This window comes from Protopterus annectens, chromosome 1.part1 (genome assembly GCF_019279795.1).
Source record: "Protopterus annectens isolate FY-2018-M chromosome 1.part1, PAN1.0, whole genome shotgun sequence".
NCBI lineage: Eukaryota > Metazoa > Chordata > Ceratodontiformes > Protopteridae > Protopterus > Protopterus annectens.
The window spans coordinates 1,895,208,216-1,895,222,623 of NC_056726.1; the positions used below are offsets into that span (position 1 = coordinate 1,895,208,216).

Sequence of the window (14,408 nt, forward strand, 5' to 3'; positions counted from 1 at the left end):
GACGCTTAGGTGTCGATGTTTAAGCATTCAACAACCTAAGATGTTGATAATTCAACAGGAACCCAACAAATCAGCTATATAATGCCCATAGAAAACAATTTTACTGTACGAAGCATGTGCACATATTACTGCAACCTCCCACTAGCTTATTACTAGATTGGTGAAGGATGGTGCCATCCTGGCACCTACTGCTACACCTTGTTTTTCCTGGTAATATTTATTAGAGTTCAATACTGAATCCAAAAAAAATAATAAATAAAAAGTAAAGACTGCAAAACCTTCTGATTTACGGAAGGCAGCAGCTATAATTGGCCTGAAGGTTAATGATTCCTTATCTGTAAGACCTTTCTGCAGTTTAGGAATACTAAACATTCTTGCCAACTTTGGGAATTCAGCTTTCATCTATTCTTATAACGTAATATTTAATTGTCCTGGATGCACAAGGTCCAATAATTGTCAATCAATTTTCCTAAAATTTTCATTAATTACATTAATTAATACACTTTCACTACATTTTTCATGATTTAATATTTCTTCTATCTTTTTGTTATAGTCATTTACATGCATTAATACTGTACCGCAATCATTATCCACCATCATAGCAAGTAAATTAACATTTCTTCTAAGGTCTACTAATGCTTATCTTTCTTCTTAACTCAGGTTATAAAACTTTTTTTGTAACGGGGCATCAACAATTTCTCTAATTTCTTGTTCACATGTTTCTGAAAAAAACTTGTAGTGTATGATGCTGTGCAGGATTATAAGTACTTTTCCTAAGACAATTAAAAGAATGTTCATTTAGCTGTTTCACATTATGTAACATAAAATGCAAGTTAAGCATCCTAATACTCAATTTAAGATCATTCAATATTGCTGTAATGTTCGTTCTATTAGATGGCATAAAAGAAAATCCTTTTTTAAGTACACTAATAATGTACTCATTTAAAGAAAAGTTACTTAGGTTTAACACACCATAACTACTTACTAGGTTTTCTTGTCACTCCCCCTCCCTTTCACTTTTCTCTTCCCTTGAGAAACTTGATGATACAGAAGCAGTAAATGCTGTGAAATCAAAACTTGTACCTTCCATAGGGTCGTTAATACAGTCAAAAGTCTTTACCTTGTTCAGCACTTCATTGAATGTACACTTATTTTCAGAACAGTCAATGTTAAAGTCATTTGTTTTGGTTCTTAATGGACTGATTTTGTTACTGTCAAAAGTCCTATTATGTAATACTTGTTTACCCATTGGATATGTTCTACAATTTGCATGCATTTCGGTGTCCCTAGTAAGCTTCTTTTTTTATAAATACGTGTCACTTTGTACCTTTCAACTTTAGCTAATATACTTTAGTTAATATACCATTGTACAGTTGCAAACAGCTTTTTAAAAATGTTACATTTTATCTTTTTTGTCAGCTTTTAAAATATGTTGATTAAGTACTTCTAAATTAGTCATATAATCTACAACCAACACTTTTAACATGTTAATTCCAACTTCATTAAATACTTCAATTAACTTACAATAGCTTTTCTTTTTTATCTATTTATTTATTTTACATTTGTTGACCAGGCTTGTCCAACTGAGCTAAGTAGCCCTTTTTTCAGTGGAGGCCTGGGGAGAAAAGCTCCACATGTTCTACAGATTATCATTTACAAAAATAAGTAAACAATCATCAATTGGTTTACAGAAAATATTCAAAGCAACATATACATGAAAAACAAGGATTTACTACAGTAAACTAATCGTTATGTCTGTCAGATTTAGAATCCTACATCATTCAGAAGGACTAACAATAGTTTTGTCACCAGATGTAAAAACTTACATTATGAAGATAAGAATGTATGTAATGTGCCTAGGATAGAGAAGTTAATGTGAGACAAGGTCTATAAAGTTAAAGAAAGTTACATAAGTTGGGAGCAGATAGAGGTGTGCCATAGGTTGATAAGCTGTTTAAGGGGGGTGGGTACAGAGGCAGGTCCATTGGCTTAACATGTATTCTTTAGTGGCTAGCTTGAATTGACTAAGTTGCTTGAGTGACCTGACCTCTAGTGGGAGTTTGTTCCAGGCCTTGGAAGGATTATACCTATAGAGAATACATCCTTTCTTAGTTTTAGGTTTGTGGATTTGTAGCAGATCTAGGTTAGAGCTCCGGAGGGATCTAGCAGGTGAATAGTGGGAGAGGACAGATAATATGGTAGGACAGTAAGAAGACGGATAAAGGATAGAGTGGATGATCTGGAGTTGAGGGACACGAAGCTGATAAGGTAGTTCTAGCCAGTTAAGGTGTTTGAGTGAGAAACAGTGATGTGACTTGTAAGTTTGATGGGCTGCAAATTTGTTGTTGTAGGTAGATTCAAGTTTGACAAGGAATGTGGAGTTGAGGCAAGTAAGAATTTGAGAGCCATATAATAGACTGGGTAGGAGGTAGGCATAAGAAAGAGAGTTATTCTAGCTTCACTGGTGAGAAACGTTTTGTTGCGGTAGAGGAGCCCTAGTTTCTGATGAGTTTTCTTGATACAGTTAACATGTAGATAAAATTTAATTTGGTTGTCAATGATGACAACTAGGAGTTTAGTGATAGTTTCCACCTCAATGTGTGTGTGTTATTGAGGGACAGGATTGTGAAAGTGGATTTAATGTGGCTGTAGTTTTTAGGAAGAAAAAGCAGTAGCTTAGTTTTTTTGGGGGGTGAAGGATAAGCTGGTTATCAGAGAGACAGTTTTCTACTGAGTTAAAGGAAGTCTGTGTTGTAGAGATGAGTTCGAAGGGAGAGACAGCAATAGTGATGACAGTGGAGTGATCAGTATATTGGACCAGTGATGACTGACGACAGGAGGAATAAAGAAGATTAGTGAAGATGTTGAAAAGTAGCGGACCAAGGATGGAACCCTGAGAGACACCCATTTTAACTGGGAGAGGAGGGGAGAGTGCAGATTGCCACTTCATTGTTTGAAATCTATCAGTAAGGTTGCTGGAAAACCATGCAACAGTCGCAGGGGAGAAGTTAAGGTTGATTAGTTTGTGCAGAAGGAGAGGATGAGAGACAGTGTTGAAAGCTTTAGACAGATCTAAGAATAGCAGGAGACATGTTTGTTCTTATCTCTGGCAAGGGATATAGTATTAAGGAATGATAGCAGGGCAGTAGTAGTACTATGCATTGATCTAAAGCCATGTTGAGTAAGTGTGAGCAGATTTTCAGACAGCAGGTAGTGCATAACTTGTTTATGCATCCATTTTTCTAGAACTTTAGACAGAGGAGAGAGGATGGAAATTGGTCTAAAATTGGTGACGTCTGAAGAGTCACCTCCTTTATCTATTGGTAGAGTGAAGAATTGTTTCCATATGGAAGGGACTTTGGACTCTGAAATGGAGCGGTTGATTAAGATAGATACAGGGAAAGCAAGAGTGTCAGCAGCTAACTGAAGGAAAAGGGAAGGAATGTTGTCGGTAGAAGCTGAGCAAGGTTTGAGTTTAGAGAGTAGGGATTTGATGTAGCTAGTGGGTACAGGTTTGAAGGGAAAAGAATTTGATGAGAGCATTGTGATATTTAGAGGGATGACAGACTAGAATCCAGTCAATAAGGGTGCTGTGTGTATGAGAGTTGCTAGTATGGGCGACATCGGTGATAAGTTGAGTAAAGCCATACAAGTTAATGTGTAAGGAAGAATTTGGGGTACAGAGAGTTAACCAATTAATACTGACATCACCAAGAATAATGGTTTCATTAGGAATATGTTGAGAAGTATGAGAGTATGTCTTCCAGCAGGGGTAAGTTACCCCCCCCGGGGGAATGTAGATTGCTACTGCTATGATGGTGGTATGGGTGTTAAGTACAAGGCTGGCTGTCAGTATTTCAGCAGGAGAAAAGGAAGGGATAGTTTTATTAGGCGTTGTCAGAGTAAGGTGGTTAGAATAAACAATGGCAACTCCACCACCCTTTTTCTTTTGGCAGTCAAGGCGCAGTGTACTACAGTCAGGAGGGAGAAAGTCTTTGTCATGGTGTTGGGGTTTTAGCCAAGTTTCTGTTAGGGTTATGACATCAGGAGTGTGGCTTGAGATCCACGCATGAAGTTCACTAACTTTGTTTAATATACTTCTAGTGTTTATTGAGTAAAAGGAGATTTGTTTGTTTGGGGGGGGGGCAGAGGCGTATAGGTTAGTGGGACTATTATAGATGGAGTTGTGTTGATGGGGCATTGGGATGAATATCTCCTCCAAGTAGAAGAACATTAGGGTAGAAGTGGCAATTATGTTTGTATAAGTTAAAGATAAAATATTTTGTTTTATTTTTAGGGAATGTGGTGTAGGTGGAGGGAATTTTGATTTTAGGAAGAGGAGTTTCAGTAGAAATGATAGAAGTTTATTAGGAAATGAATGATAATGATGAGGTATCCCTAGTATGAGGCATTGTAGGAACTTTGAGAATAGCAGATAATGATATTAAGTGAGGTGAGAGTGTGAAGAAGAGTAATGGAGGTAGTGCAACAAAATGGTAGTAGAGAAAGGCATGATGGGTAAGAGTACTGACTGCTAGAGTACTGAAATTGGTGATTGGGGAGTAAGCAGTAGGTTTATTTTGCAGGTAAGTATACAACAGTGAGTTGTTTAGGTGATGTTTGAGTGGGGGGGGTGTAGAAGTAATGTGGGTAATGGAAGGAAAAGTAATAGTTTGCAAGTGTAGTGTGGGAGAGGGGAGGGATTAATTATGGTTTGTGTGGCGGGGCTACACCCGAAGTGCGAGAAGGCCCAAAAAAATCAGTAGCTGTTTGTCTATTAGCAAATGTTGCTAGCAAGCTCTTTAAGGATGAGTAGAGCTCACCTCACAATGATAGTCACAAAGTAAGACAAAACTGGTAAAAACAATTCAATAATATTCACCTAATGATTACTTGTAAAGGAAGGCATGTCTATAAAAGATGAGATTCACCAGGGTTGATTTGAGCTTTTGCCGAAACGTTGCCTCAGAACTGGTGTGTGTGTGTGGGGTGAGGTGGGGGCGCGATCCTGAGGCTTGTTGATGGCTCGAGCAAACTGCAAAGAGAAAAAAATAGACAAGAGTGTGAGCAGAAGGTGAAGAGTACAGTTTTCGGGGAAATGGAGACAAACTGGGACAGAGTAGAGGATATTAGTCAGAGAGTGATGGAAGGATTATCAGGAGACAAAGAGTGGGGACATAAAAAAATGTCCAGGGTAGAGTAAAGAATCACAAAGAATAGGAAACTGTGTCTAGGCAGATCATAATAGACAAATTTAACAACGTACTAAGTCTAATAGGTTAATGTAGCACCATAGTCAGATAAGATACCAGTTAGAATGTATAACAAATGCTGTCTTTCTGTTTTTCAACTACCAAATTAACAAACAACTGTATGTTTCTGCTTACAAATACCAAGTATATTTCTGCTTACAAAACCAGTTAGAACTATAGTTAGGTGAGATGCAGGTTAGAGTTTGCAATAAACACTGTTTCTGCTTTTCAGATACCAAATAAACAAACTGTACGTTTCTCCTTACTAATAGCAGGTATGGTTCTGCTAACTAATACCAATCGAGACTGAAGTTAGGTAACAAACACTGTTTCTGCTTTTCAAATACCAGATACCAAATAAACAAACTGTATTACTGGACCCGCGGTGGTGGTGCTGCGGTAGCGTTGTCGCCTCACAATAAGTCGCTGTCCGGTTCAATTCTCAGCTAGAGCGTCTTCTGCGTGGAGACATGCGTGAATGGGCATACCTTCATTGAAGGTTGTGCATCAGGGCTGGTAACTCAGCATGTAAAAATCAACTACCAATCATTAGCGGACTGGAGTTCCGCTGTGGTGACCCCTAACCGGGAAAAGCCGAAAGACGCAACAACATGTTTCTCATTACTAATAGCAGGTATGTGCCTGCTAACTAGTACCGATTAGAACTGTAGTTAGGTAAGATATTGGCTAGAGTTTGTAATACATGCTGTATTTCTGCTGTTTGTGTACAAAATAAACTGCATCTGTATGTTTTTGCTTACTAATACTAAATGCAGAATACTGTGAAGCAGATATCAATAAAGGAAATGTCTATGAAGCCACTCCAGCTTCCTAGGTAAGTTTAGATATGTAAGTATGCATATACACACTGGAATAATCACCAACCTCTACATATACAGTCAGCAGTAAAAAAAAAAAGCATCACAGTTTTGTTAGACTATACACTCTAAATAGCAATAATAAATGTAGCACTAATATAGAACAGCATACAAATCCCTATAAATTATGAAAGCATACAGACAATGCTAAAAAGGCATATGCATATAAAAGGAAATAAAAACACTTACAGTGAGCAAAGACAGCAGACTAAGGGAAGCTCCTGCAGGGTGGGACTATACTACATTTTAAAGATGGCTCCCAGAGGAGTGGGTATTGATATAGACTTTTATGAGAATGGCACGAGGAAGGGAGGGTAGCAAATTATCAATGTGAGATTGGGTAGTTAGAACTGGTTACAGAGCAAGCCTCAGCAGGAGGGAGTAAAAAATAAAATAAAAAAAGAATCAGGAGCCAGGAAATGTAAGTAAGACAATACGCTATGTCAGAGCTTTTAATCTCACAGAAAACAAATGTTGCTAGCAAGCTCTTTAAGGATGAGTAGAGCTAAGGGAATTGGGACTGAACTAAAGTTTTGTTTTGGAATAATTTTAACCTTAGACTCTGAAGCTCACCTGTTTGCATACAGAGGGAATAAGGATCTTATATAATTAGTAGGGTACAGTGTGGCCGACTTGATTAAAGCTCTCCAAGTTGGAAGCTGAATGGAGCTCATTGCAGCTGTGCTCACCTCACAATGTCCTCCTCACAGTGTCCACACCACCACCCCCAACAAAGGAAACCACAGTGAAAAACTTTTCTATAGCAAATTTCACCTTACTTAAGACAGAGGTGGTAAGTTTCACAGCCCCCACGCTAAAGGATAACAGTGTCCAAGATGCAGGAACCTTTACAAATGCACTCTATGAGCACCTACAAGGATGCATGGATTGTGCCATCCCTAGCAAAACCAAGACTCACTCCTCTAAGAGAAGGAAACCAGTCTGGTGGACCCCTACCGTAAACAGGCTATACAATAAAAGGAGGAAACTAGTTCAGAAAAAAAGCAAATCCCAAGAAGGAAAGACATCCCTGATCAGTATCAGTAAGAAACTAAGGTCCCTCATAAAATCATCCAAGGCTAACTTTGAAAGAAAAATAGCCAAGGATTCGAAAGATAACCACAAAGCCTTCTTTAGCTATGTCAAGAATCTAAGTGGCAACTCACAGATATTCTCTGAGATAGTGCAAAATAGCACAAAATATACTGAACCTACTGATATTGCCAACATCCTGGCAGATAGATTCAGTGCAAACTTCACCCCCCCACCCCCAAAAGGGCCCACAACAATACCGGAAAAGTGTATTGTCCCAGAAATCACAGACGCAGAGGTGAAAACAGCCCTTTCAAAAGCCAAAAGCACAGCGTCAATGGGGCCAGATGGTGTCCCAGGCTGCGTCTTGCACAAACTACAGAACGAACTAACCTGCCACCTAAACACACTGTTCAACCTCAGCCTCTCCACAAGCTACATGTCCATAGAATGGTACACAGCAATGGTTATTCTGCTTCACAAAGGAGGGGCCACAACTAACCCTGGTAACTATCACCCCATATGCCTGACTAGCCTGGTCTGCAAGGCTATGGAGCGCATCATCATGGAACTCATTAACAAAGACATTAGGAACCTCCAAACACTTGACCCGACCCAGTTCGGCTTTGTTAAGGGCAGATCATGCCTACTAAACCTGGTTGACTTCTTCGAGACAGTCACCAAGGCCATAGATGAGGGGAAGGTAGTTCATACAGCCTACCTTGACCTCGCCAAGGCTTTTGACACCATTCCCCACTCGGGAATTATAGAAAAACTCACCAACCTGAACACAAACCCCTACTTCACGAGATGGGCTACCAAGTGGCTTACAGACAGAACTCACATGGTAAGAATAGTGGGCTCCAGGTCCGACTCTAAACCAGTCACAAGTGGTGTCCCACAAGGCTCAGTCATGGGACCCCCTAATGTTCGGCATATACTTCTCAGAAGAACAAGCAAACACAGGAGGACTATGGCTAACCAAGTTCGCCAATGACTGCAAATGGAGAGCCATAATTGACCCTCCGATTGACACGGATATTCTCCAAAAGGGCCTTACTGAGACAGACACCTGGTGTCAAAGTCATGGTCTCAAGCTAAATGCCAAAAAATGCATAGTCATCCCGTTTGGGAAAAACAAAGCACCTATGAATTACCACAAAGGTGGCAGCCACCTTAATACAGAAGAGGTAATAAGAGATCTGGGGACCCAGGTAGATAGTAATCTCTCCTTTGACAATCATATTGCCAAAGTAGTTAGTAAATCCTTCTACGTAGTCCATCTAATTACTAAAGGGTTTGCATTCAGAAATAAAGAGGTTATAGTGCCCCTCTACTCGTCACTCATCAGACCCATCTTAGAGTACAATGCCCCATTTGGGATGTACCTCACAAAACACTTCCAACAGCTGGAAAGACCACAAAAGTACCTCACCAAGAAGATTACTGGCCTCAAACATATGTCCTATGCAGCCTGACTGGAAAAACTCTAGCTGTACTCAGTGGCATATTGCTTACTCAGAGGTGATCTCTGCCCGACATAAAAAGCCATGTCCACCTCAGAATTGATGGACATGCTCCACCTAAAAAAATCCAAGTCACTGCAAGCCATTCGCTCTAGTGAGCTAAACCTCACCACAACAATAAATAGAACATGATGGAGGGATAGATTCCTGTCACAGAGACTCTCCCATGCTTTGAAACAAAATTCCTAACTACATTAGGCAGAGCCCCTCACTAACACTCTTCAAGAGAAACCTTGACGAGTGGATGGGTAACAGAAAATATACCCCCTGGGATCACTTCATTGGCTCTTCTTGACAGAGGCTCAGTTAATTAATCAATGGGATGGCAAAAGCTGACACAGTCTGGCTAGGCTTACAAATGCCCTCGGGCAGATAGCCTAGTACCTACCTATGATAGTCACAAAGTAAGGGAAAATTGTTAAAATAATTCAATGACATTCATCTAGTGATTAATTGTAAATGAAAGCTTTTATAAAAAAGATGAGATTTCCCAGGGCTGATTTGAGCTTTTGCTGAAACTTATTTTGAACAATACCATTAGAAAATTTAAAAAGGTGTAGTCCCATAGTCACCTATTTGGTAGAAATACAATGCTTGAAATATTGAATCTCCAGTTCTATAGATTTAGCTTTAATCATGTCTTTTTCTATACTGAATCATAGATTTAGCTTTAATAATGTATTTTTCTAAATTAAAAATTAAATTTCTACACTGAATCATAGTAACATTAGGTTCAATGTTAACAGTACCTTGGTTTGTTGTCAGTTTGGATGTTACATTAACCTGAAAAGGATTAACACTGTTACAAACCGCAGACTTTATATCAAATTCAGCAGCTGCAGTACTTTTTCCACTCAAAGTTCTTCTGTAACAGCTTGCTTGTAGATTTGAGAAGGAACTCCTTCTGGAACATTTACATTTTCAGTGTTATTCATGGTAAGCGCAACTTTCATTTGCTGAACCAGGCCAGAAAGGTTATGTGTTAAGTCCCGGAACTCCTGTGGAATTGAGTAAGCAGTAAGATTCAAACTGGCATCATTACTATCATTAAAGAAACCAGTTTGATCACTGTAGCCTGTATTATCCACAGCACTACAAACAACCAAGAAACTTCACAAAAGCCCAGAACAATGCTTAAAAAACTATGAACAAAATCAAAGAAAGCAATTTCTGTAAAACTACAGTGCTGAGTCACAGTGATAGTACTTTTAAGTTTAGCACCAGCATCTAATAGCTGGTCAACTGGTCTTTTCTTAAAGAGTACACACAATACAAGTACTTTTAAGTTTAAATACCAGGGTCTGATAGTGTTCAACTGCTCTTTCTTCAAAGAACATACATTGGAACAACCAGTTTTGGAAAGCTAAGCGCTTTCATCCAAACATTTAATGGACTTCTTCATAGCCGTACAAAACAATCACTTAGTTCTACATACACATAAAAAGTTTACATTCAGTTTTTTGTTAAAAATACAATGAATGAAATATAAAAAAAAAGAAAAAAGAAAAAGAAACTTTATATCCTTTGTATCTTTAATAAGCATTTTATATTTATGCTTTCACTTTTTTGAAGTTTCTTGGCTGTTTGTAGTGCTATGGCTAACACATGCTGTAGTGATCAAACTGGTTTCTTTCATGATGGAAAAGATGCCAGTTTGAATCTTACTACTTACTCAATTCCACAGGAGTTCTTGTACTTAAAATATAACCTTTCTGGCCTGGTTCAGCAAATGAAAGATGCCCTTACCACGAATAACATTGAAAATGTAAGTGTTCCATAAGGAGATCCTTTTCAGACCTACAAGCAAGCTGTTTCCTCCAGAAATAATAACCATTTGAGTGTAAGAAGTACTGCAACTGCTGAATTTGATATAAAGTCGGCAGTGTGTAACAGTGTTTCTGGTTAATGTAACATCCAGACTGACAACAAACCAAGGTACTGTTAACACTGAATCTAATGTTACTATCTTTCAACATAGAAATTTAATTTTTGATTTACAAAAAAAGGCATTATTAAAGTTAAACCTACAGAATTGGAGATTCAATATTTAGGGAATTGTATTTTTATTAAAGAGGTGCCTATGGGACTATGCCTTTTTTAAATTTCCTAATGGTATTGTTCAAAACGACAAGTTTTATGAAGCTGGAATTAACATGATAAAAGTGTTGGTTGCAGATTATAAGACTAACTTAGAAGTACTTAAAGAACATATTTTAAAAGTTATAGGCTGAAATATCCAAACACAAACCAAGTCCAAGGTGATAAAAAATCCACAATTTACTGCAGAAACACAAACAAGTAAGCACCTTTGCATGTTTCTGCAATAAATTGTGGATTTTTTATCACCTTGGACTTGGTTTGTGTTTGGATATTTCAGCCTATAGCCGTGTTTCGCTCCGTTGGTATTTTTCTCTTTTTATTTCTTTATATACTTTTTTGCTACAGAGGATTTACCTCGTGGGGTGCTGACAGCTTTTATTATATTTTTGGTTATATTTTAAAAGCTGACAAACAAAATGTAACAGATTTTTTTAAAAGTGGTTTGCAAATGTACAACGGTATATTAGCTAAAGCTGAAAGGCACACGGTGACAGTTATTAATAAGAAAAAGAAGAAACTAGGGAAACAGAAATGTATGCAAATGGTAGAGCATACCTCTTAGGTAAACAAGTATTACATAATGGGACTTTTAACAATACTAAAATCAGTTCTTTAGGAACTGAAACAAATGATGTTAACATTGAATGTGCTGAAAATAATTGTACATACAATGAAGTGCCGAACAGGGAAATGACTGTTGACTGTACTAATGACCAGATGAAAGGTACAAGTTTTGATTTCATAGCATTTACTGCTTTTGCATCACCTTTTCATCAAGTGTTTCAAGGGAAGAGAAAAGGGGAGAGGCTAGAAAACCTAGTAAGTTGTGTTAAACCTAAAAAACGTTTCTTTAAAAGAGTATCATATTTCTGTACATAAAGAAGGGGTTACTTTTATACCTTCTAATAAAATGAACATTACAGCAATTTTGAAAGATCTTAAATTGTATGTTAGAAAGCTTGACTTACATTTTATATTGTTTAATATGAAACAGGTTAATGAACCTTCTGTTCATTTTCTTAGGAAAAAAAGTACTTATAATCCTGCACAGCATCATACAATACAAGTTTTTTCAGGAACATGTGAACAAGAAATTAGAGAAATTGTTAATGCCTCTTTACAAAACGTTTTATAACCTGAATAAAGAAGAAAAATAAGCATTAGTAGAACTTAGAAGAAATGTTAACTTACATGTTATGAGGATAGATAAACTTGAGGGACAGTATTGATGGAAATAAATGACTAAACAAAAAGATAGAAGAAATATTAATTGATGAAAATTGTTATGAAAGTATATCAGTTAATGTAATTAATGAAAACTTTAGGAAAATTGATTTACACTTACTGGACATTGTGCATCAGGGACAAATAAATATTACATTACATGAATGCATGAAAGTTGAAATCCCAAAGATGGCAAGAATGTTTGGGATTCCTAAAGTGCACAAAGGTCTTACAGATAAGGAATCATTAACCTTCAGGCCAATTTTGGCTGCAAACTTCAGTACACCAGAAGCTATTGAAGTTTTTCTGGGTTTAGCATTGAACCCTATTGTACAGTATTCAAAGTTTTTTCTAAAGGATTCCTAGACACCTTTAGATTGGTTAAAACAATATACTGTTACAGGTGATGAGAATGTCATGCTCATGTTAGATGTTTCACTTTACACTAGTATTTTACAAGAGACATGTATTGACTATTTCTGAAATTATTTATTCAAATTTACTGATTACACAAACAATTATATTAACTTGCTTTTTTCAATAACAGAATTAGTTTTGGAGAACATGTTTTTTGAAATTTAATAACAGATATTACAAGCAAAAACAAGGTGTACAATAGGTGCCTGGATGGGGTCTATATTAGATAAATGAAAGTTGATCTTACCGAACGATGACATGAGCGAAAATCCCAGAAACCGAAACCAGCAATTGTGAGATTGCGGTACGGTGAAGATGGAAATATTTGCCCTTTCGTCACTGTAGTGTGATCTTGGAGTTGGACTATATATTTAGCGGGGTGGGGGGGGTGCAGCCCCCCACAATTGCAGTTTCGAGTTCCGGGATTTTCGATTATGTCAGCGTTTGGTAAGATAAACTTTCGTTTATTTTATATAGACTCACCTGGATGGCACCATCCTTTGCAAATGTAGTAATGAGCTGGAGGGAGGACAGTAATGTGTACATATGCTTCATATAGTAAAATTATTTTCTATAGGCATCATATAGATGATTTGTGCCTCATATGGAAAGGAAGTTAAGAAGAACTGGAAACAATTGTTACTGACCTAAACAACAGTATACATTTTCTAACTTTTATCAAAAGTGAACATGGTAAAACAGTTAACTTTTTGGAAGTTGAGTTACGAATTAATGTGGAAGAAAGAAAGTGTAGTAGTAGTATACATACAAAAACAACAACAAAAAAAAAAACATTTTAAATAACTATTTAAATGCAAAAAGCCAGCATCCTTAGTTCATGAAAATAAATGTACTTAAAGGATGGTTTGCCCATTTAAGAAGACTAGCAAGTTGTAAAATTTGAAAAAGAAGTAACTTTTCTTTAAAATGTATTTACTAAGTAAGGGTATTGTGAAATTCTTTAAAAATTATTTATTGAGAAAGGGTATTGTGAAACTGCTTTGGGCAGTATTATTTTAGAAGTTAAAAGTCTAAGAGAAACAAGGTTTGTTCCTATTTTATTGGCAGACTTTGACAAAATGGCAGGTATCAAGAAAAAGGAAGAATATTTTAGAGCATTCCCTCTCACTATGTTATCAGAATCAGAAAAATAACTAGTTAATAATCTGTAATACGTACACAACCAAAGTTTATATATATAAGAAAAAAAAATTAATTGTAAGGCATTATTTGAAAAAAGTTAAGTTGAAAAAGGAGTGTATAACAGTAAAAATTGCATATTTAAATGCAACAACTGTAAATACTGTCCTTTTATAAATGAGTGATCAAATATTATTTTAAGACATTCACATAAACAGATTTGGGCTACTGCAAGGTACACATGTAATTCCAGTATGGTAGTATGTTTACCTACATGTGAATCATGCAGCAGTTTCTATGTAGGTAAAACTAAAAGAAAACAGTCAGAGTATACTTATGAATGTATATTTGCTGTCAGAAGCAAAAATATAAAAAATGCTTTAGCAAAACATGCCTTATCTGTTTCAGAATTTTAGAAGTTCTCATTTTTTTTTTTGTTTTTGACTGAATTTCAAAAAACTTTTTTTGGTGCTGTAGTTAACAGATCAGAGGTCAAAGAAGTTAACTGGCAGCTTTTACTAAATGCAAATAAAAGTCATCGGTTATATGAAAGCATAAATATAAATGCTTACTAAGGTTATAAAGTTTTTTTCTTTTTTTCTTTTTTGATATTTCATTCATTGTATTTTTAACTAGAAAGCTATATGTGAACTTTTTATGTGATTTATTTGTGATCTGGAAGATTTTTTAACTTGGTATCATGTGACTGATTATGTAATTAAGTAAAAGTATAAGTAGAACTAAGTGACTGTTTTGTACAGCTCTGAAGTTCATTAAATGTTTGGATGAAAGCTCTTAGCTTTGCAAAACCAGTTCTCTTATTCTGTGTTCTTTTGAAG

The 14,408-nt window shown here is 36.6% G+C and overlaps 1 protein-coding gene across 1 annotated transcript in view; it reads right to left on the reverse strand.

The window, feature by feature from the left end:
* PTPRU (protein tyrosine phosphatase receptor type U) overlaps nucleotides 1–14,408 on the reverse strand; it is a 4,710,560-nt gene that overhangs the window by 3,417,271 nt on the left and 1,278,881 nt on the right. The gene's annotated exons all lie outside the window — the stretch shown is intronic.